The sequence below is a fragment of the Myotis yumanensis genome, unplaced genomic scaffold (assembly GCF_028538775.1).
Source record: "Myotis yumanensis isolate MYYU_CA2020_CCGP unplaced genomic scaffold, mMyoYum1.0.hap1 SCAF_19, whole genome shotgun sequence".
Taxonomy (NCBI): domain Eukaryota; kingdom Metazoa; phylum Chordata; class Mammalia; order Chiroptera; family Vespertilionidae; genus Myotis; species Myotis yumanensis.
Window position 1 is genome coordinate 11,057,583 of NW_027223770.1, and position 24,857 is coordinate 11,082,439.

Here is a 24,857-nt window from a genome sequence, read left to right on the forward strand (position 1 = left end):
AAGACCCTCCCGCGGCCCCACGCTGGAGGGCAGGCCCTGTGACTGTGCCTCCCCAGAGAGGCCACATGGGGCCAGCGGTCAGCCTGTTCCCTGTGCCAGGAACACCCTCCCCACGCCACATGGCTACCGCCTACTCTTCCTGCAGGCCCCAGCCACACACTGCTTTCTTCCCACAGGGCTCCCTGGCCACCCTGCACGGCCCTCACAGCACTATCATCCCTGCCTGTCAGCAGGCCTTCCCTCTGAGACAAGGGGCTCAGGAAGGCAGGGATCAAGGGTGTCTTGTCACCGCTTTCCTTCCACAAGACGATGGACATAGAATGCGCTCAATAAACCCAGGAGAACGAGACAGTAACCCTACGGAGCCCTGACTTCCGGGCCCTTCTCGAAATGGGCTCCAAACCCTTCCTCCCCCGTGACTCAGAAGGAAACGGCAGGTAGATTAAATGCTAAACAGTGAACGCGCCAGTGTCCTGCTCAGAGGTCCTTGTATGCTGGCCACCAGCCCGAGCGTCCTGCAAACAAGAATCTGTGGTGGAGCTCCTGGTCAGCCCCTGGGGGACGCTGTCTGCTGAGGTCCCCTGTCAACCTACGATCGGAAGAGGGAAGGACCAGGATGCTGAGTGCGTCTTGTCTAAGTCGCACGCGTTTGCTGGAGAATGGCTCACCCCTGTCAGGGAGACCATGACTCATCCCCAAACTATCTGATATGAATGGCAGCTAATACTCAAAGCCCCTTCTCAGCAAGCTTCAGTCCAGCTCCAGCCTTTGCATTTTAATTGCCGGTCACAGGACCACGGCTGTGCTGAGGCCCTCCCTACCCTCCCATGACACGCCACTCCCCCAACCCCCGGGAAACGCACAACCCCTCAGGAAGAGAAACAGTCCACCTTGCTCCGCGAATAAAGCCTCACCCTCATCAATTTCCTTTATTTTCCCAGCAGCCTGTAGCATTCGAGGAGACCGCAAGGCCTCTGACAACTGGGGGGCCCACTCCACGAGGTGCTGCTGCTCTGAGCTTAATCCAGCTCCACTTGCTCTGAACTCCACAGCGGGAAGGGGGGTGCTAAACCGGCTCCCCGGGCCCCTTTGTCCTCATCTCCCACAAAGCCATACCCAGCTCAGCCATGCCTGCCCACCTCGGGGGCAGCCTCAACGCCGGTGACTCTTCCTTTGAGCGGCGAAGGGTCTCACAGTCTCCTTGCACAACATCCCAGGAAGGCCTGGGCCACCCCCGAGTTGCACATTTCGCAGCGATAATGCCAAATTGGCCTACATATTGTGCAGGTCAGGTCTTGCTGCCAGAGGAGCAGTTAAAAAAAAGATCAGTTTTCAGAGCCTTTGGATTTGAGAATGGAACATAAGGGACCGCGGGCCTAAAAACTAAGCAATGACAAGGACGCTGACAGCAGAGGAGGTGGCTATCTGCTGAGTACGCACTATTGTGCTCATATTTCACGTGTGATATTCCCTAATTTTCCCAATAATAACCCAATGAGATGCTGTTGTTCCGATGAGGAAACTGGAGCTGGAGGTTCAGTGACTTGCCCCTTAGTCGCTGAGTCAGCAGAGGCTGTGCATGCCCTCAAGCCATGCTCTGAATACTTCAGACCAGGACTAAAGGCAAAGAGGGTGAGAGCCCCCCAGAGTGCGCACGCCCCTGGGAGGGGTTCACAGCTGGTGCCTTGACACCCATAGTATGGTGGGCGCCAACAGGAGGTGCAGAGAAGCACATGTGCTTCCAGAGAAATGGAAACCAGGACGGTTTCTCCCTCTCTTCACAGCGCAAGAGTACACCTCCTGTTAACAACTCACTCTTCCAATCGTCACATGAGCAACCAGGGGGGTATCCAGAGCTTCCAGTCAGGTAGAGAGGGCAGCACAGGAACCAACTTCCAAGGACCAGCTTCTTCGGTGAAGAACTGAATAAACAACATTTTAAAAATTCCAAGATTCAAATAGGCCTCCCCCCTCCCACTCAGGAATGGCAGGTATCAACAGCCGCCGAGCCGGGCCTGTGGCCTCACTGGCCACAAACTCAGTGTTCCTCGGAAAACACGTTGGGTCAGTCCAGCCAGAGTCCCGGAGCCAGGATGTGCCTGAAACAAGCCCACCTTCCCGTGCTTTCCAAAGCACATTCCTATCGCGAGAAGCATCTTTCTAATCTATGGAAAAACAAGCCCGTCTGGATCTTGATGGCAGCTGAGACATCCAAAAAAATAACAGAGCAAATGACAGAAATGACAGATAAGGCCTCAAAAGAAGAGTGTAAGGAGCCGCTGATCTGAGGACCTTAATTCCGACCCCTCGAGCTGGCTGCCAAAGCAAGCTGGAAACGCGGCTGCTGCCACAGTTTCAAACAAAGATGTCAAGTGTCAAGACAATTCGGGGGAGGGAGGGGTGTCTTTTCAACAAATAGATATCCATAAGCAAAAAAATAAAGTTAGACCCCTACCTCACACTACATGTAAAAACTAACTAAAAAATGGGTTGAAGATCTAAACCAGCGGTTCTCAACCTGTGGGTCGCGACCCCTTGGGGGTCGAACGACCCTTTCACAGGGGTTGCCTAAGACCGTCGGAAAACACATATATAATTACATATTGTTTTTGTGATTAATCACTATGCTTTAATTATGTTCAATTTGTAACAATGAAAATACATCCTGCATATCAGATATTTACATGACGATTCATAACAGTAGCAAAATGACAGTTATGAAGTAGCAACGAAAATAATTTTATGGTCGGGGGTCAACCCAACATGAGGAACTGTATTAAAGGGTCGCGGCATTAGGAAGGTTGAGAACCAGTGGTCTAAATGCAAGAGCTAAAACAATAAAACTCTTCGAAGAAAGTTTAAGGATAAATCTTCATGACCTTGGATTAGGCAAGGGTTTTCTGGATGATGCCAAAGGCACAGGCAACAAAAGAAAAAAGATAAGCTAGACTTCAAAAGAAGAAAAAGGAAAAAAGATAAGATGGACTTCAAACTTAAAAACTGTTGTGCTTGAAGAGCTCTATATAATGAAAAAGACCACAGAATGGGAGAAAATACTTGTAAATCATGTATCTGGAAAGAAGCTGGTATCAAGAATACATAAAGAACTTGAACGACTCAATAATTAAAAAAAAAATCCCAAATTAAAAATAAGCAAAGGATTTAGTTCTCCAAAACAGGTAAACAAGTGGGCAGTAAGCACAGGAAAAGATGTTCAAGCCTGGCCGGTGTGGCTCAATGGTTGAGCCTCAACCTATGAACCAGGTCAGGGCACATGCCCCGATTGTGGGCTCAATGCCTAGTAGGGGGTGTGCAGGAGGCAGCCAATCAATGATTCTCTCTCATCATTAATGTTTCCATCTCTCCCTCCCTCTCCTTTCCTCTCTGAAATCAATAAAAATATCTTTTTTAAAAAGATGTTCAACACCACTCACCACTAGTCAATAGAATATGTGATGCGCACGTGAGACCTGTTCATTAACCCCCTCACTCACACATCCACCCACCTACCTACCCAAGTGTTTTCAGGCTACGAATTATGTACCAGATTCAATGCTGGAATTATAAAGATGAGTAAGAGCAGTTCACAACTCTCAAAAGCGCTACAGCCTGGGGGATGGGGGTGGGGGGGATATAGACTAACCACATGAACGCAATGCAACACGATGATAATATCAGAAGTTAACACCTCAACATCTGTATCAATAATCAATGAGGTGGAAATCATTTCTATTTAGCAGTGAGGAAACTGAGGGACAGCACAGTCAAGTACTCTCCCCTAAGCCATAGCGCCGATAAGTGAGAAGCCGAGATACGAACCCAGAGAGTGGCTCAAAAGCCTGCACTCTGGTGTGCTGATCCGAGAAATGCCTCCTTTCACTGGGGAGGGAGGTTGGGAAAAGTGTCACAGACACAGGAGGTGGTGACTACAAAAAGTCTTAGAGGGGGAGCCTAGGACTCTGCAGGCCAGGGGCAGGGGTGGGGTTAGGGAGTGGATATTCTAGGCAGAAGGAAGAGTAAGATAGAGATGTGAAACAACACGACACATCGAAGGAATCGCTTGATATGGCTGCGGACGAACAGCCCTGCGGTGGCAGGAGCCTAACCCCGCAGAGCCTCGTGGGCCACATGAGAAATGGTGGCCCCTGGAAGGGTCGTCAAAGGACTTGATATGCAGGAGCAACACGATCGGATTCTGGCCAGAATGTGGGGAGTATTTTTTGGGCAGTGGGTGAGATGACAGGCAGGGAGATGAGATGAGGATCCCACAGCAAGCAGTCCAGCTGAAGATTATGAAGGCATGAATCGGAGGAATGAGAGGAGGGGATGACTCAGGAGGTATTTTAGACGCTGACCCACTGTTCGAAGATCCGGGAGGCTGAGTGAACATGGGGTGTGCAGGCAGGCAGAGTCCTGAAAAACCTGGAGGTTTCTGGCTTGAGCAACAAGAGAACAAGGGGCTTAGGAGAAGACCGAGAACAATGGCTCCGCTGTGGAATGTGAGGAGCCCATGGGACATCCAAGGAAAGTGGCCAGCAGGCAGGAGGGACCGGAGCTGATACAACTGGGAATCGGCAATAGTGGTAAACTGAAGTCCAGGAGGTTGTCCAGGCAGGATGGGCAGAGTGAAAAGAGGGTCCTAAGCAGTACCTTCAAGACTGAAAACATCTCAGGGTCAGGTGACAAAGAGCAAGCTGCCGAATGGTCAGAACGGCAGGCAAGGCAGCAGGTGGTGTGGCATCCCCGAGCCAGGGAACAGTTTCAAGAAGAGAGCTGGCCAGAGTTTCAACTGTCACGGGGAGTCAGTGAGAAAAACTGTAAAACCTGGGTGGACGTTTCCACCATTAAGACAGTTTCCCACCGAACTACCCCTAGCAGCAGCACGCTGCCAGGTACCCCCACAAGGGGTAGCCACAGCAGAGGAGTTCCTTTGTCATGCTAATGTTGCATTCTATTGCATAACAGATTTATGTCAACATTATAGCTGCTCCCAAATCTTGGAGCATCATGGACCTTCCAGGAAAAGCTGGATTTCAGCAGCACCAGAGGTCCCTTAACAATCACCTATAGACCCAGGGAAGGCTTCAGTCTGTTTATATGCTGAGGATAAGGAGCAAGAGATAGAAAAAAAAAACCCCACCAGAACACAGGTACCAGAACCCAAGATATGGGTTTCTGGAGAGTTTGAGGAAAGCTAAAGACCTTCTACCCAGGAACATACACATAGGTACAGCCTCAAAACTTATGCATATAATTTCAGGAAGATTCAAGGACCCCGTCTTAAAATGTCATTAAGAAGCTATAATGAGCCGAAACCGGTTTGGCTCAGTGGATAGAGCGTCGACCTGCGGACTGAAAGGTCCCAGGTTCGATTCCGGTCAAGGGCATGTACCTGGGTTTCGGGCACGTCCCCAGTGGGAGATGTGCAGGAGGCAGCTGATCGATGTTTCTCTCTCATCGATGTTTCTAACTCTCTATCTCTCTCCCTTCCTCTCTGTAAAAAATCAATAAAAATATATTTAAAAAAAAAAAAAAAAGAAGCTATAATGAGTAACATAGTGATTAGGGCTGCATAAATTTATGAAATATTTTCTTCATAAATTTCTATTATTCATCTCTTTAAACAAGCAATAATCCTTTTTATTTTAAAAAAAGAAATAAAATATATATGTAAAAAAAATAAAAAGAAATAAGTCCAGCCAGTATGGCTCAGTGGTTGAGCACTGAATCGACCCAGGAACCAAGAGGTCACGGTTTGATTCCGGTTAGGGCGCATGCCTGGGTTTGCAGGCTCGATCCCCAGTAGGGGGCGTGCAGGAGGCAGCCCGATAGATGATTCTCATTGATGTTTCTATCCTTTCTCCCTTCCTCTCTCTGAAATCAATAAAAACATTGTTTTAAAAAGGAATAAAACTATTTTCACTTCAGGGCCTGCGTAAAATAAACACAAAAACACCCAAGACGGAACAAGAATTCTTCTCGCTAACAAGCCCTTCTTTAAGGGGCAGCTCCTCAAACTGAAAAGCAAAGCTGAAGAATGTTCAGACACATTCTGCACTGGGAAAGCAAATGAAGTCGACGGGGAGAAGGCCCAGACTAAGGTGATCATTGGTAAAGGGTGTGGGAGGGGTCTTCCTCCACCCGACATTACCCCCTTGCTCTGGTCCCACAGGACGGACATCAGGAGCAGGGGGAAGCCAGGCCGCTGCGGGAAGGCACGGGACAGGCAGGCCAGCCCAGCAGAACAGGCCTGAGGAAGCCCGATGGTCCCCAGAACCGGACACCTGCCTTGGGTGGGGGTGAGAGACGAGCACTTTTACCCCGGCAGCAGGAAAATTCTGATGAGGTGTGTGGGGGAGGGGCTGGGCGCAGCTGCAGGGATGGATGGACTGGGCGAATGGAACTTCCTGGCAGAGCCTCCACTGGGTCCTCGCACTAAGCAGGTGAGCAAGTTCACCTGCTTACCCACATGCCAGGTCTCCCACGCCTCCTCACGAAGGGCCTCTCCTATTGTGCCAGCCCATCTGGCAGGGTGGGATGGAGGAGCCCTCCCTGAAGGAGACTTATTTGAAAGAGTGAGGTTTAGAGCCTGCAACCTGGAGACTCGCTTTCATTTGGAAACACCTGCCCTGGCCATCCTTGGAGGACGCCACTCTTCTACGCAGGCCCAAGAAATCCCAAGACTGAAAAAAAAAAAAACCAAACCACCACAAACAGGATGAGGAAGAAGTAGGGAGGCTCGAGGCAAGGGAGCCATAGCTTAGAGTGTTCCCAATGCTGGTTATCTTAGCGGACAGCCAATTTCTGTTAGAACTACAGAAAAACCTGTTGCCCACTGACCTGGCTTAGAGGTCTTCTCCCTCAATGTGTGTGTGTGTGTGTGTGTGTGAAAATCATCTTAGAGCGAACATCGCAACCTCGAGAACTTCCATGGCTGAAAACTCCAAGTGCCACACTGGCTGACTGAGAAGGAGGCAAACAAAATCTGGCTACAGGAGTACAGGTCCTCTCTTGGTGGAGGTCTCTCTCGGGAGTGGCAGGAACTGAAAACGCGGTTGTAAGCCCAGAGAGACATACCAAGTCTTGTCTCATGCAGTGTCAAACATTACACCTATCGAAGGCCAGAGAGCGTGGCCAAATTAAAAAACAAAAGCAAAACAGGTCACAGGAACCTGGGTCCTGAAACACCAAAGTGCAGTACCCTGTGTGAAGTGTCTTATGAATGACCAGATGCCACAGAGAAATGGTCAGCTGTGGGCAGGGATTAGGTACGCCCAAACTAAACTGAAACCTTCAAACCTAGACCTGAGGTGTGAACTGAGCAGCAGGAATGTGAGAACCATTCACTGGCATCGCTACCTACCGACGTGATCAAAGTTCCAAGCTCCCAAACCACTTGGGTTGCCTCTGAGTTAGTCCAATTCCTAAAACCAGGGAGACCCAGGAACGTCTCAGAAGGTACGTGTGCCTGAAGACGATCCAACCAAACAGAGAACCATACAATTTAACTTGGTCTCTGCTAAGTAAAGCCACTCAATAACGTGAGATAAGACTTAAGTGCAACCTACACAGCACTTCCTCAATCGCGCCTAATGGGAGGATAAAACGCCCTGCATCTAGGCCTGAACATCCCCAAACATCTTTATCCCATCAAGGAAAGACGCCCAGGATTATAAACAAGCCCCTTACCTAGTCCCATGCCCGCATGACAACGCAACCATCCGATGCTTATTCTGGGGACAAGTCTACATCGCCAGCGTCCTGTTTCAAATACCGTACAGATTACACTTCGTAGAACCTCCACTTTCTTCTCCTGCTTCCTAAACGCGAACCTTCCCGGAGTACATTCACGCTACAAACACACCCGGGGCTTTTGTTTTATACAGATCTCTCCCCCCTGCTCCCCAGAGAGGTTCCTTTCCCTTCTAAACCCATCGGAGGCCGAATACTGCCATCTGGGGTCACGGCTTCCTCTGCCGCGAAGCGCACTCGCCGGTTCCGGATTCCCCGCGCCGGCCGCGGCTCGCACCCCTTCCTGTCTCCCTCCTGTCTCGTCGGCCCACGGCGGGCGGCGGGCGCGCAGCGCCCAGACAAAAGCTCGGGCCGTCGGGCCCACGGGCCCGGACCGCCCACCCTCCGGGCCGCGGCGTCCTCCAACCCCGAGGCCGAGGGTCCCGATGCAACTTTGCAAACGCGAAGGAGGGAGGCGCCGGCGCCCGCAGGTCCGGGTGCGCCCGGGGCGGCCGGCACGCGCGTGGGCCGCAGGCGAGGGCGCGAGGGGAGGGCGAGGCGCGCCCCGGCCGACCGCCCGCGCGCCGGCGCCCGCAACTTGCCCGCGGGCCCGGGCCGGCGCCTGGCAGGGCCCGCCCGACGGCGAGGCCCACATTGTCCCCGCGGCACGGCCGGCCTTCCCGGCGCACAGCCACTCGCACACGCCCCCTGCCCGGGCCGCTGCGGGGCCCGGAGCGCCCGCCGGCCTGCCGCGCTCCTCTCTGCCCCGCTCGGGCCCGGCCCTGGCGGCACCACCGGCAGCGGCTGCAAAACTTTCTCCTGATCGCGGCGGGGTGGCGTCGCGGCCGCCCAGGGCGCGTCAGGCGGTCGGTCTGGAGGTCGGGTGGCGGGTCCCTCCCTCAGCCCCACCCCGGGCCCCTGACCTGGTCCGGCTCCGATTCATAGTCGTCGTCCTCGGCGCTCACGGACATGGCCATGGCTCATGGTGGGCCCAGGCTCGCGCGCGCTGACATGGCTGGAGCGCCGCCGCCGCCACCGCCGCCCGCCCGGAGCAGGCTCGGCTCGCCCGGGCTCGGGCTCCGGCTCGGGCTCGGGCTCCCGCGCCGCGAGGAGGGAGCCGCGCCGCGCGCCTCGCACGCCCGCGCGGGAGGGGGCGGGGAGGGGCCGGGGAGGGGAGGGAGTGCCGGGCGCTCATGCATATGCATGAGGCGAGCCAGGAAGGGGCTGGCCCCCCGGGCCGGCGGGCCAATGGCGCGGCCGCGGCTCTCGGGCCGCACACAAAGGGAGCCCAGCCTGCGGTGACACGGGGGCGGACCCGCAGAGGGCGGCCCTCGCGGGGACTGGGGCTGCGTGGGGGCGTGCCCCGTGCCCCGCCCGGCCCGTGCGCCCCGGGATACACAAGGGTGGCTGGCTGCACGCCGCCGCCAATCTAACAGGAAATGCACGCCCGACCTGGGGTGGGGTCTTTTGTGTGGTCCTGCGGGGCGTCCCGTGGGAGCCTCGGGGTGCAGGGACCAATGCGGAGCAACCTGCACGCGACGCCAGGCACGGTCCCTGTGCCCCCGAAGGCGGGCACCCGGGCTCCGGGTTTGCACATGCTCTGGGACCAGGACCTGATGTCCGTGAACCCGAGAATCCCGCGCCCAGAGCTTGAAGGCCCGCTGGCCTGGAATCATCTGGGGGCCCAGTTCTCCCCGACTCTGCCCTCTCTGCCCTCAGGTTTGCCTTTCCAAATGGAGAATGTGGGGCGGTGCAGATGGGAGTTCAGATCGAGCCCCAGACGTGGAGGCGACCAGAGAGAAGCCCTGAATGCGCTCTGTCCTTGGAGACTAGAAACTACCGGGCTGGCCCAGAAGGGGTGGCTTTCTAAAGTGTAAAGGTTCCCAGTGCTTACTCCAAAAGCAGCCCACTCCTGCAGAAAATTGTTACTGTAAAGCCAGGTTGAGGTTAATTTTAAAAATAAATAAAAATCTATGGGCACTTACACCAGCTGCCCTTACTCTGATGGAGGAGGCACTCCCAACCCTGTAGCTATAGTGGTCAATGCTGTTGTAAGAATCAAGAGCATAGCTCAACTCAAGCTGAGCAGAAAGACAGCCTAGCAGCCAGCGTACTCATCACCTAACTAGGGATGCTCAACATGACACTGAATATGCATACCTGTACCTGCTCAGATTCATCTGTAAAATGGGAAGGTTTGCCCAGCAGAGGAATGGGTGACCTTCCTCCAAAAAGAGATCAGAGGCTTTCCCCAGAAAGAGCCCCCATTTGCTGTGAAATCTGGTCGTCTCCTCTTCAATGTCATCCAATTGTTAATTCATGCTCAGGCCACTGGCTGAGAAATCCACTGTGAGAGCAGAAGGGACCCACAGGCAGGTCATGGCCTGGTCTTTCAAGGAAGGCAGAATGTGTGGCACAGAACTTGTAAATAAAACTCAGGAGGCTTCTAGCCGGGAGTTAGCAAGAGTGAACAGACAGGGATGCCTGTCTTACAGAGTGGATTTTAAAGTCTGTCTGAAATGTATGCACCCACTGACACTATGGGAAAAAATCCCAGCAGGCTTGCTCTATACTGAAACATGTCTGTTCTGAGTATCTTATAGTTTTCTTATAGTTGTTTCCTTTAGCTAACTGGTGCACGCAATTATCCAACATTTGTTTTGTATTAATTGTGGCCTGGACTGGAAATAAAATACATCACACCAGCCCTTGCCCAGTAAAACTGCCACCTTCAAATTCAGCATTTACTTCGTGCCTTAGGCTCATTTTCCCTCCCTCTGGATCTCATCTTTCTTCTTCTTTTTTTTTTTAATCCTCACCGGAGGACATGTTTTTATTGACTTTTAGAGAGAGAGGGAGGGGGAGAGAAACATCAATGTGAGAAACATTCATCTGTTGCCTCCCATACACGCCCTGTCCGGGGATCAAACCCTCAACCTAGGTGTGTGTCCTGACTGGGAATCGAACCGATGACCTTTTAGGGTATGGGACGATGCTCCAACCAACTAAGCCACCAGACCCTGAGAAGTGAACACTCTGCTGGCTCCACTTAGCCTAGGCTGACATTGTTAGAAAGCGCTCTCCAAAGCTGATGCCACCGGGCAGTTGGCGCTTGCCAGAGCCAGAGGACCCAGAACTTTCACCAAGTGGTGAGGAAATAAAAATAGACAGATGCCAAGTCCGCCTGGATCACAGTCCTCACCCATGTCCCTGCTTCCTCTCTGAGTGTCATTTCATTTTCTGGTCGGCCTGTTGGATCATGAGACACCAGGAGTGCCCCCTATTGCTGAGAGATTTTGCCCAGACTTAGCCACCGAAGGGCACTACAGGCTGACCCAGGGTGGGGACTGGCAGGGAGCTAAGGTACAAGGTGGCAGAAATCCATCTCCCCATCCCCACTCCCAGGAACGGGGCAGGGAAAAGGGCACACTCGGCAAGTGCCCTCTGGACCCTGGGCTCTCCTAGGGCGAAGGTCTCTCCTGCATGTGGCCCCTTTCCTTGTGCCCATGCCACAAAGGGCGTGGCTACAGCGTGGGAACATACTTTCTGGAGCAGTGGTTCTCAACCTTGGCTGCACATTAGAGTCACCTGGGAATCTTTTTAAAATCCTGATTTCTGGGCTTCATCCTCCGGAAATTCTGTTTCTTGTTACTAATGTTGTGGCCCCACCCCATCACAAAGAAACAGAATTTCCGGAGGATGAGACCCAGAAATCAGAATTTTAAAAAGATTCCCAGGTGATTCTAATGTGCAGCCAAGGTTGAGAACCACTGTTCTAGAGCAGGGGTCCTCAAACTACGGCCCGCGGGCCACATGCAAATACAAATATTGTATTTGTTCCCGTTTTGTTTTTTTACTTCAAAATAAGATATGTGCAGTGTGCATAGGAATTTGTTCATAGTATTTTTTTTAAACTATAGTCCGGCCCTCCAACGGTCTGAGGGACAGTGAACTGGCCCCCTGTTTAAAAAGTTTGAGGACCCCTGTTTTAGAGGATCAGGGCAGGAAAAGAGAACGGGCTGGCACTCTCCTGAACCAGGGGACACCATGCGTCAACCTGCCCCTAAGGAGGGAACAGAAATGACAAAGCAGGCATGCCAGGGGTCGCCTCTTAATGCAAGTATTAATTTATGCCTAACAAGCAATAGAGAATGCATGCTTCAGTTATTTTCCTGTCATTCCACCACTTGTCTGTCTGTCTGTCTGTCTGTCTCTCTCTCTCTTCTTCAATAGGCTCCCCCCCGCCCCCCCCCCCAGCAAAAGGAGGGCTTTTGAAGAGTTATTTTTCTAATAAAATGTAAATAGGAGGAATTTTTGCCTCGTGTCACATAGCAACTTAGGGCTGATTGCAGGGGTGCCTGGATGAAACTACGGTTCAAAGAATGCCTGAGCGACAAAAAGGCGGCAGTGATTTCTGTTCAGGAAATTACTGATGTTGTTGAGTTACTTTTTATCTCCCCATTCTCCCCCCTGGGGACAGTCATTCCATGAGCATTTATAGACTAAGTATATTTATTTGTCATATAGGCCCTTTCAACAGACAGAACTTCCTGTGAAAAGGGGTTCCTCTCCCAATAACGTCCCCTTACACTACCCAAATCAACCATAAGTATTCACCGTCACTGGAAGATTTGTGACTGTGCATAGGATTTTTAAAAAATTAACTAGTTTAACAGGTAAATGGCATTGATCTGAGACATGTTTTCCCACCACCCACCCACTTCCAATTCATTCGCTGACCTTAGTTATTCCCCTCCTCTATTTATTTCCCCACAAAAATCCAGGCTAAGGCTGAGTGCTCAGACAATTCAGATGAAACAAATGGATTCATTAGACAAACCACCCTCCCCACAAGCTCTGGGAAGTATAAGGAGCTAAAAATGCATGAAATGCGCTGGCCACTGTGGCTCAGTTGGTTGAGCATCGTCTCATGTAACCAAAGGTTGCCAGTTTGATTCCTGGTCAGGGTACATGCACAGGTTGTGGACTCGATCCTTGGCTTGGGTACATGCAGGAGGCAGCCGATTGATGTTTCTCTCTCATATCGATGTTTCTCTCCCCCGCTCTCTCCCTCTCCTTTCCTCTGTCTCTAAAAATCAATAAAAACATATATAAAAATGCATAAAATGCCAGCATACTTCCAGTCTAAAACCAGGACTTTGGTAATTTAAAAATATTCTTCATAACAAGGCCAAATCTAGCCCCCACCCCATCCCCCCCCCCACACACACACACACCTTGGTTTCCTGGCATGAAACCAGTCATCACATTGTCTGTCCCACCATCTGCCAAAGAAAGACCTTGGAGAAACAGGATATAAAGTTCTGTGTGTGGAACTTACACTCAAAAGAAAAGACCAAATCCAAAGATGATGCAAAATGGGATGATAAAGCAGACAGGAAAGAGGTAAAGGTATGTTCACCACTGATAGCAGCTCTGTTCACAATGGCCAAAATGTGGAAACAACCCAAATTCCTTCCAGTAATGAATGAGCAAACAAAATTCCGTCTTCCCAACCAGTGGAATGTTACTCAACCACAAAGAGGGGTGAAGCACTGACACCTGCTACAATATGGATAGACCCTGAAAACATGCCGCTAAGTGCAAGAAGCCACACACAAAAGGCCACATAGTATATGATTCCATATATATGAAATGTCCAGAGTAGGTAAACCCATAGAGAGAGAAAATAGGTTGGCGGCTGCCAGGGGCTGAGGGGTGTTTGCGGGGGAGTGGGGAGTGACAGATAATGGGTACATGGTTTCTTTTTGGAGTTGTGAAATTTCCTTGAAATTTAGACAGTGGTGGAGGTTGCACAACATTGTGGATGTACTAAATGTCACTGAGTTGTTCACTTAAAAATGTTTTGTTTTTGTGGTGTGTGTTTTGCCCTGGCCAGTGTGGCTCAATTGGTTGGGTGTTGTACCATGCACAGAAGGGTTGCCAGTTCAATCTTTCAGGGCACATTCCCAGCTTGCGGGCTCAATCCCCCAGTGGGGGCCGTGCAGGAGGCAGCCAATTAATGATTCTCTCTCATCACTGATGTTTCTATCTCTCTCTCCCTCTCTGAAATCAATAAAAATATATATATTTTAAAAAATAATAAAAATAAAAATCAATAAACTATTCTTTTTTCTTAAAGGTTATTTTTTATTGAGTTTTAGAGAGAAGAAGGGAGAGAGGGAGGGAGGGAGAGAAAGAAAAATTTAGATGAGAGAGAAACAGTAATCAGTTGCCTCCCGCACTTGCCCCAACGGGGATAGAACCTAAAACCTGGGTATATGCCTTAACCGGGAATCGAACTCACCACCTTTTGGTGCACAGGACAATGCTCCAACCAAGTGTCACACCAACCAGGGCTAAATGATTATTGTTATGTTAGGTGAATTTTACCTAAATGAAAAAGTGTATGTAAGAGCCATCACTTAAGAGTGATCTTAATTCCTATCCCTAAAAGGTAACCTGGTTGGAAATGTTGGCCCTAAACCCTGGGGCAGGTTGAAGCTAATCAAACCAAGGAGAGAGTTGAATCCCATCTTCTATGAGCTGCTAACAGTCACTGATGGGCTCTGACTAAACTTCCATGCCTTTCACTTAGGGATGCATGCCTGGCAAATGTGAATGCAAACGCTCGCTCTGATGTGGCTGGGAGAGTGGATGGGGAACACACACACACACACACACACACACACACCTGGCAAATGCAAATGTCTAGTTTGGCTGGGGGGCGGGGGGAGGAGTGGGGGAAGACACACACACAGCTGCCATGAGCCTCTCTTCATGTACCATTCTTGCTTTTCTTCAAAAATGGCTTATCTCCAGCGGGCCAATTTGCCTTTGAAATCCTCCTGGGTCTATGAAAATCCGTGAGTTTATCATGACACTCAGAATAGAAAAGGCCTGACGAAACTCATCTGTCACCATGTGAAGCTGCCATTACACGGACTCCTTCCTTTGAAAATTAGTCTTTAAAGGGAAAGAAAAAGCATGAGTGCTGCCTTTTCGGGGGTTGGGGGGGGGGGGGAGGCTCTAGATAAGGGCAACCCCGATGGATGAGGGAAAGCTTGGGAAAGGATGCCGGCAATTCACCCTGCATCTCCTGGTAAAGCGGATACAGGAGAGAATGGTCAACTGGTGTTGAAGCCAGTGAATGGCGGAGGGAAGCAAGGGGCCAAGGCATCGCCTTCCAGATTATTCAACAGGAGAAAGATGGACGAACATAACTGAGTAATGGGGGGAAGGATCAGACCACCACCACCTTAGTCACTAACTATGATATTTAACCTTAATCTTACCAAGCCCTTAGATCTAATGCCTAATTTACAGAAATGACAAGAGAGAGGGAAGAAGCTAAATGACAGCACCAGGCAGCACCAGACACATGCATAAAACAAGATGCTCTGCATCACACATGGTTCCTTTCATCTTCTCACCAATTGCCATCCCAAGAAAGGTCTGGATGAAGAGAATTCAGAGCAGATTCAAAGTGTGGTCCTGGGTGGATCCTGGTTTGGGTGGTGCACCTTTTATAAAGGCTCGCTTGGGAAATCTGAACATGACCAGGATGACCAGGCGTTAGGTGGCATTAAGGAATTACCAATTTTGTTAGGGGTAATAACGTTATCTTGGCTATGTGCTAGTAGAAATTTTTCTTCTTTTTCAGAGAGGCAAGTGTAAGCATTTAGAGGTAGAATTGTCACGAATGTCTGTAATTTCCTAAACAATGCTTCGGCATACAAAATAAAGCGAGTCAAAAAGAAATAACACCCATTAGGATGGCTATTTAAAAACAAACAAACAGAGAATAACAAGTGTTGGCAAGGACGTGGAGAAACTGGAATCCCTCTGTACTCTTAGCGGGAATAAAAAATGGTGCTGCTGCTGTGGAAAACGGTGTGGCAGCTCCTCAAAAAAGTAAACATACCATTTCCATATGATCCAGCAATTCCATTTCCGGGTATATACCCAAAAGAATTACAAGTAAGGGCTCAAAAAGGTGTTTATACAACTCGTGTTCATGGCAGCATTGCTTACTACAAAGAGGGAAGCAACCCAAGTGTCTAAGTGAAATTATCTGAACTCCTGCAAAGCGCGTTGCTGGTTAGTCATTCACATTCACTGGTGAGAAGGTCAGTGGGTTAGAGCAGGTTTTACTATTACTTTCACTTCCCACTGCTTTTTAAAAAAATTTATTTTTCAATTACAGTGCACATTCAATATTATTTTGTATTAGTTTCAGGGGCACCCACCTACTTTCTTTGAATCCCAACAAATATACTTGCCCTTCCCACCTTTGTAACACGAAAGCAAAATTAAACAATGTGAACATTTCACCTGTATCCCCCTAATCATGCCTTTTTCTCTAGATCAGCTGACTTTGGAGAAAGATTATCTGACACCATTTGGTAGCACATCCATCCATCTTTCTAACAAAGCCAAATTATAGAGAAGGGGGAAAAAAGAACAGGACAACTTACTCCCAGTGTCAGTGATCAAGTGTCCTCCTTTCAACGGGGAGAATATACGATGACATTTGGCAAAAAGAAAAGACTGAAGGGTAGGCCATTATTCCAGAAATATAACCACGATCATGGCCCTCAATCACTTCCGGCGCCAGCCTGGCTTTCTAATGACTCCACGCGGGCAGGAGCCCTCAACTCGGCAATTGCTTTCCAAGAATTGTCGTTGGCATTATTAACACAGACAGCTAAGCAGGTTGTCAGGCGAAGAAAGAAATCCTGGGCTGCAGACTTTAATTACAGGTTATTTCGGCTGAACGCTGTCTTAAAGTTCCAATACAGCGGTTGTGCAAAGACACAGGTGATGGCTGCAAAATTCCAGGTGAGACAGGATATCTCTAAGTCGGTGGGATAAAGGCCTACATTTCAGGGAGCAAAGGGTCTCGGGGGTGCCAAGGAGCCCTTCTTAGTGGGACTGGGAAACAAAAGTTAAAGAGAGACACTTCCTCTCACCAAAGGGAGGACTGGGGCGGGGGGGGGGGGGGGGGGGGGGGGGAGGAGGGCAACTTGGAGATCAAAGTGACTGAAAAGGATTGGACACAACGTTATCTTTTAGAAGCTAGGAAGACCTTGCTATCAAGCTCATTCACTCAACAAACATTTCCCAGGCCCCTGCTATCTGGGATCAATCATGCAAGACAGGATACAAAAATACATAAAGAATTAACAGCCCTAGCCCTAGCTGGTTTGGCTCAGTGGATAGAGCGTCGGCCTGCAGACTGAAGGGTCCCAGGTTCAATTCCGGTCAAGGGCACATACCCGAGTTGCAGGGCTCGATCCCCAGCAGGGGGCGTGCAGGAGGCAGCCAGTTGATGACTCCCTCTCATCATTGATGTTTCTCTCTCTCCCTCTCCCTTTCTCTCTGAAATCAATTAAAATATATTTCTTAAAAAAAAAAAAAAATTAACAGGTGAGCTTCAGACTCAAGAAGCTAGTGGAGGCTTAGGACAGACATGTGACAAAACTCAGAGCAGAATGTGGACATCCAGTGGAGAGAGAAACCGGGGAGTAGATCAGCCAAGGTCTTGGCAGGAAATGGATGGCACCCCAGCTCCCGCCCACCAGGTTCACAGAGAAAAGTTGAACAGGAGCTCAATTTACAGAGCAGAGTTCAGTCGGGTCAGAGACACCAACAAGGCATGGAGATGCACCCTGAGCCTGAGATAGTGATAAGGTGCTACCTCCCTTTGGCCGATGGGCTAGGGGTGGGGATGGTTACTAGAAACAAAGAGAACAGCTGGAGAAGGCCAAGGAGGAGGAGCGGTGGTCTCCCCGGGAGGAAACCGCCAACCTGCAAGGATCCCGTGGGGAGGAAGCTGGGAGAACGAATCCCCCAGCCTCTCTCTGCTCCCAGGTTCCATGCTCCTACAGGTCCCTCCCAATGGCTGAACCCCACCCGGAGCCGGAGAGGCCAGCTTGATTTCTGACGCAGCCCGCGGAGCAGGCCGGACAAGGCTGGCCAGGGAGGCTGGGGGTACAACTAGAAAACACCCAGTCAGGAGCTTCCCGGTGAAGAAGGAATCGGTTGGGCCCAGAGGTGGAGAATTTGTACGTGGGGAAATAGGACCATTCCCAACAAGGGCTTGGCAAGTAAACGGAAATGAGGGAGTAGCTCAGTTCCCCTGCAAGGAAATGAGACAGACATCAGCAGATCCTAAGACGGACTATGGTTGAAGACTCGAGGCCAGGATAGGGACTTGGGAGATAATTTGAAAGACAGAGGGTCACGGAAGGTGTGATCACAGGCTTCTAGGCTGAACTGTATTTCCCCCCAAATTCCGCTGATGAAGTCCTACCCCCCCGAATGTGACCGAATTAAGAGACAGGTTCTTCACAGAGGTGATTCAGTTAAAATGAGGTCATTAGTGTCCTCAGAAAAGAGGGAATTTGGAAACAGACGCATACAGAAGGAGGACAGTGTGAAGCCACCGGGAGAGGGCGACTCCAACTCCGACAAAAGCCAGCAGGTAAAGCTGCTACTGCTCTATCCTGCCTGGATCCCGCAGGTGCTGTGGCTAGAAACATCCACTTCCTGGCTTCAGTCCACTCCACTAAAGGGGCCGTGGGGGGCTCTGATGGGACCCTTGTCCTATGGTTGAGCCACTAACAAATTTTGGGATCGGAGCTCACGTATACGGCCAGAGACTTGGTCCCAGCTTGTAAGGAACTGGCATCCCCGAACCACCAGTAGTTTTTGGTCAACGGGACTCTTCTGTTGCTGATTCTGTGAACAACTGTTCAGAACCCACAGACCATCTTTTGCGGTATCCTCTTATCAAAGGTATCTGCTCCACTTAAGGGATCCTGCTGAACTCTGAGCTCTACAAAAGACTTAGCTGTCCTTTAGGAAAACCCTGGGGACCCCAGACAAGGTGATATTTTACTTGGTTCCCTTCACTGCACCCTCCTCCCTGTTGTTGAGCGTCACCTGTGCCCACCCTCAGGGGCTGCTCTTTCCTGCTCCCGGGAGGGTGGAATCGACACCCTCTCCTCCCACCCTGGCCCATCAAGGGAGCTGCCTAACCTCCTGCCCACCCTCCTTCCCCCCACCCCCAGTGGCACAATCTAAGGCAACAGTCACCCTCCCCAGCTCACAGGGCCTAGGACTCCCGCCTTCAGGGAAGTGAGGAAGGGGTCCAGAAGCATGTTCCTAAACCAGCCATTTCGGCAGAGCCCGTGACCACTTCAGGGAAATTCAGCCATTCAGACCCTTGCTGGAAATTAAGTTTTAGCACCAGCCAATAGTAACTTAGGGATGGAAATGTGTCCTCTATTTCGACTGAGGAAGCCACCAGCCTTCTGGGAGGACAGATTCAGGGTTATAGCGTTTACTTAGAAACCGTCATTACAAAAACCTATTTAATTGCTATCAGTGACTGATGACCTGCTGTTGAGGTATCTCACAGACAGCATCTTGCAGGAAAGCATTATTAGCCCCTTGTACATGTGAGTTAATTGGCAGAGCTGGGATTCGATGCCCAGATGCGTCTGACCCCAGAGCTTATCCTAGTCGTGCATGAGCATTACCTGCAAAGCACTTAGAAAGTGCAGATTCCCAGGCCCCGCCCAACCCTACGCATCACAGTGTCCGGGGGTGGGGCCCAGGAAGCTGTATTTCCTTCACTTGTTCCCCAGATAGAGCAGATGCCTGAGGGCTGGTCCTCGCTGGACCACACTGCCCGTCTAGGAAGCCACCTGGCCCCGCACAGATGACGTGTGGCAGTCATTCTCCTTGCCAACTGTGCACCAACTTCATGGCTCCGGCGGTGACAGGAATCGGGAGCCGAGCAGGAACAGGAAGTACAGAGAACGAATTTTGTGCCTCTCCTTCCAGGAAAGGCTTTGTCACTCCCCAGGCCCCCTAGACGTATAGCCTCCCAGATCTAAATGACCAACTGCGGAGGAAGGGGACGAGCCAGCAGAGCAGAGCCGAGGTGACACACGCATCAGGGGTGTGTGTGTGTGTGTGTGTGTGTGTGTGTGTCGCTTCCTCCCGCGGTCCCTGTGCAGCCCCTAACGTCCTCGTGAGGAAGCTGATCCCGTACCCGCTGAAGACGACAGTCCCCGTGTTCCCTGCCCCGGTACTTGCTCATCCACAGGCCAGCCTCTCTGCTCCTGCACTCCAAAGAAATTGCCAATAATTGAAATTCAAGTGGCAGCCTGCTTTGGCCACTAGAGATAATGGATTAAGAAGCAGGACGCTTCAACAGGCTCTCTTTCCACAGGCAGCCGAAGCTCGGCCTCCCCGCTTCCTCAGTTTCCTTCCCGGCAATGAGCCGGCAAGCAGGCCAGGTCACAGTGTCTGGCTGTTGAGCACAAGGTCAACTGGCTCCAGGGTTCAGAGGTCAGGCTTCAAATAAGCTCAACTCTCTGGGCTTGGTGCTAAGGTCACAGACAGGGCCCCCCAAATCCCACCACCTGGTCATAAAAGGAAGCGGCCAGAGTGCAGACGGATCAAACAAATCCATCACCACCGGAGGAAACAGCCCATCAAGCGCATGGAGACGGATGGTGATTCGGTAGCATCTTTGATTTGAAAGACGCCACATCAGAAATGACCTCACAGCGCCTAATCACTTCCAGAAAAGGACCCCGTTCTGCGGGAGCCAAGGTGGGAGATCAAAGCATTTCCAGCTAATCATCATTTCTCATTAATTACTTGTTAAGTAACCCGACCCAGACCCTGTGCTGCTCCCTACCTCGCATCCTGACAGCCTCGGTGAGCACCCTTGATCTTTCAACCCAACCTGCATGAAATTGAGAAGAAGCCGACTGCAAACCTGGGAATCAGGAGACCCCGGGCGGCCAGGCAGTCAGTCGTTCACTTACTTCTTCCGTTCCCGTTAACTTTTTAACCTCACGGGCCAGGAAATGCATAAATATAGCGCCGGGCCCCCTCTCCCCCTTCTCTCTGCCACATCTCATTGAGTTCCTCCGAGCAGAGAAACACGTCTGGGGACAGAAACGCCTTACTATTCACAAGCTGCGTGGCCCCGAGTGTGCCAGGGCACCTCTCCGAGTCCCCAGCTTCCACGGCACCATGGGGATAAGACTACTCACCTCTTAACCTCCTTGTAAGGGTTAAGTAAGATCTAAACGCTGGTACATACACTGAGGAGGAACATCCAGGGGATGTGGGCGGTACTGGCAATCATTTATTTCTAGAACTGGGGGCCGGGGGGAAGACATGGCATTCATTAGTCTATTATTTATACCTTTTTGGACTCTGAAATCATTTACAATAAGTGCTGTGGGCTGAATTGTGCCCAACCCCCAAATTCCTATGTTGAACCTCCAGCACCTCCAAATGGAGCTATGTCTTTAAGAAGGTAAGTAAGTTAAAACCCGTCGTTATGGTGGGGCCCGAATTCAGTATGGCTGTGTCGTTATCAATACAGGAGATTAGGGCACAAATACACAGAAAGGGAAGACCACGTGAAGACACAGAAACAGCAGCCACCTACACGCCAAAGACAGTCCTCGGAAGAAATACACAGATCCTGCCAACTGACACCCTGATCTCAGACGTCTGGCCTCCAGCGCGGTGAGGAAATGAACTCCTGTCGTTTAAGCCACGTGATCTATGGTACGTTGTTAGGGTGGCCCTGCCAGACTCACACAATAAACTTCAAAGAAATGATAGAAAACATAAACTAAATTAAACAGAAAAAGACTGAGCTGGCATGGCTCTAATCGAAAAGACAGACAGTAAGTGTTGGTGAGGATGTGGAGAAATCGGAGCTTTCGTGCACAGCTGGTGGGGAGGGAGAAAGGGGGCAGCCACTGTGGACAACTGCAAGCCAGTTCCTCAAAGTTCAACACAGAGGTACCATCTGCCCAGCTAGTTCTACTCCTAGGTATCTACCCAAGAGAAATGAAGACACGGGCTCACATAAAAACCTGTTCACAAATGTTCAGAGCAGCGCTATTCACAATTGCCATAGAGTAGAAATAGCTCAAGAGCCCATCAACAGATGAATGGACACACAGAATATGATATGTGGCCATACAATCGGATATCACTCGGCCATATAAAGGAATAAAGTACTGATACATGCTAAACTTGGATGAAGCTCAAAAATGTTGCGCTAAGTGAAAAAAGCCAATCACACAAGGCCATATACTGTATGATTCCATTTCTGTGAAATGCCCAGAATAGGCAAATCCATAGAGAAGGAAAGTAGATTAGCGATGGCTGGGAAAAGAAAGCTTAGGGGGCACCAGCCGGTTTGGCTCAGGGGATAGAGCCAAAGGATCCCGGGTTTGACTCCAGTCAAGGGCACGTACCTCGGTTGCAGGCTCCTCCCCAGCCTGGGCCCTGGTCCGGGAGCATACAGGAGGCAACCAATCGATGTGTTTCTCTCACATCGATGTTTCCCTCTATCTTTCCCTCTCTCCCTAAAAATCAATGGAAAAATATCCTCGTGTGAGGATTAACAAACAAACAAACAAAAAAAGAAAGCTTAGGGGAAGGGGGTACAAAAATGTTCTAAAATTAGATTGTGGTGATGGTTTGTACAACTCTCTCAACATTTTCAATATACTAAAAACATCTCATTGTGTACTTTAAGTGGGAAAACTGTACGGTATGTGAATGACATTTGTTTTATTAAAAAATGACTGGCACCCCATAAGTGTTGCTGAATGTCAAAGGTTATTCCTTCTCCCTCCTACTCACTCTTTCCCAGATGCCTAAGGGCTCCAACTTTTCCTATCCTGGCCCAACTTGGGTATAGACCAGGGGTGGGCAAACTCTTTGACTCGAGGGCCACAATGGGTTCTTAAACTGGACCGGAGGGCCGGAACAAAAGCATGGATGGAGTGTTTGTGTGAACTAATATAAATTCAAAGTAAACATCATTACATAAAAGGGTACGGTCTTTTTTTTTTTTTTAGTTTTATTCATTTCAAACGGGCCGGATCCGGCCCGCGGGCCGTAGTTTGCCCACGGCTGGTATAGACCGGTGCTTATAACCGATCCTCCTCGGGGCCAGGGCCCTCCTGGCGTCAGGGCTACTCCCCCAGAAGCAGCTTGCCGTTTCCAGGCCTCTGGAGGAAAGGGGGGCAGATGTTCGATTGTGGGGTGTTTTTTTTAATGTCTATATGCCCCTGAGGAGCGGGCTGAGGGTCTCAGGCAGAGACGACAGGGACATCTGTAGTCCTGAAGTGACTTCCCCCTTTGGACCTCTCCATGGATTCTGAGATGGCAGAGGGTAGCGGTGAGTTTGTTTCTTTAACAGCCCACATTCTGCAAACCCTACTCCTTCCCCTGGAGGCAGTGAGGCAAAGCCACGGTTTCCTCTTCAGGTTCAGCACAGCTGTGGGGCCTGGCTGGGCTGTTTCAAGGTGCTAGGTCTGCAAGAACAGTTTGTGGTCTGCTAAATGGCATTTATATTTATTGCCCATGTCGGGGAAAGCCAATTTTAAAATGCTTCCATGGACAGGGGACCTAAAGGCAGAAGTCAGGGAGGCAAATCCTTTTCCATTCCCATTGCCTCCTAAATTCCCACTAAGCTTCAGAGTATTAGAATCCAATACCCACAAGGAATGAGTGCCCTTTTCCCCAGCGGATCCACATTTAGGAATGAATACACCCTAAGGAGATAAACGAAAGTAAAAAGAATAACCCAGAGCAGCACTGTCCAATAGAAACAGAATGTGAGCCACATACGGATTTTAAACTTTACTGTAGCCACATTTAAACAGGTAGAAAGAGCCCTGGCTGGTGTGGTTCGATTGGTTTGGTGGCATCCTGGGCACCAAAGGTTGACGTTTCAATTTCCAGTCAGGGCACATGCCCAGGTTGTGGGCTCGATCCCCAGTGGGGAGTATGCAGAAGGCAACCGATCAATGATTCTCTCTCATCATTGATGTTTCTCTCTCCCTTCCTCTCTCTAAAATCAACAAGCATGTCCTTTGGTGAGGATTTTAAAAAACTACATTACCCTCAAATATATTTGAGATGAATAATGAATAATCTTTTTTAGTGTAAGTATATCCCATGTAATATGTAGGATATACTTATATTAGATATTTTATTTGTTGTTTATCTGAAAATCAAATTTAAATGGGCATCTTTTTAAAAAAAATCTGGCAACCCTAATTTCAATAAGCAATCAATAAAAAATGAGATATTTTTCACTGTTCTTTTTTGGGATAAATCTTTGAAATCTGCTGTGTATTTACACTTACAGCACTTCTCGCCATATTTCGAGTGCTCAACAGTCACATACAGCTTAGTAGCTACCATTTTGGAAAGTGCAGATCTAGAATGTTACTCTCAGTAATTTACAGAATGGCAAAAAAAATAAAATTAAAATAAATGAGAAATTAGCATCAAGGAGGAAGGTTGCTGAAGTTACAACTCACATTTGGAGAGCCCTAACCATCGGTTGGTCCTTGTCCTAAGGACTTTGTGTGCATTATCTCATTTAGTCCTCACCGCAACCATTCAGAGAATATATGGTGTAACCCCTTTTTACAAATGAGGAAGGTAAGGATCTGGGAGCATATATAACTTGCTTAAGAAAGTAGTGGAGCTGAGTGCAGACAGACTGATGGTAGATGGATGGGTTGACACACATGAATCAGAGCCTAACACAGCCATCAGGAGACACACCCAAACCTGACTGGTTTTCTCTGGATGGTGGACTTTGAGGTGGGGTCTAAATAAGATAAGGGAGAAAATAAAAATAAAAGAAAAGAAAAAAGAAAAAAATCAAAGAGAAAAAAAAGAAAAAATACAATTTAAAAAAAAGGAGATTAAAAAAAAAAAGAAGATAAGGGAGGTAGAGGACTAGGCAGAGCAACCTGCTCCCCATAAGTTCTAGAGATGTCTCTAGTATTCTTCCCAGTGTCTTTTTTTCCTATTTTTGTTAATCCTCACCCAAGGATATTTTTTCTATTGATTTTTAGAGAGAGTAGAAGGGAGGGGGAGAGACAGAGAGAAAGAAACATCGATGTGAGAGAGACACATTGATTGGTTGCCTCCCGCACTCGCCCCTACCAGGGCTGGCCAAGGATCAAGTCTGCAAACGAAGTACATGCCTTTGACCGGAATCAAACCCGTGACTCTTTAGTCCATGGACGGATGCTCAACCCACTGAG

The 24,857-nt window shown here is 49.7% G+C and overlaps 1 protein-coding gene across 5 annotated transcripts in view; it reads right to left on the reverse strand.

Moving 5' to 3' along the window:
* KDM2B (lysine demethylase 2B) overlaps positions 1 to 24,857 on the reverse strand; it is an 88,680-nt gene that overhangs the window by 15,760 nt on the left and 48,063 nt on the right. The gene's annotated exons all lie outside the window — the stretch shown is intronic.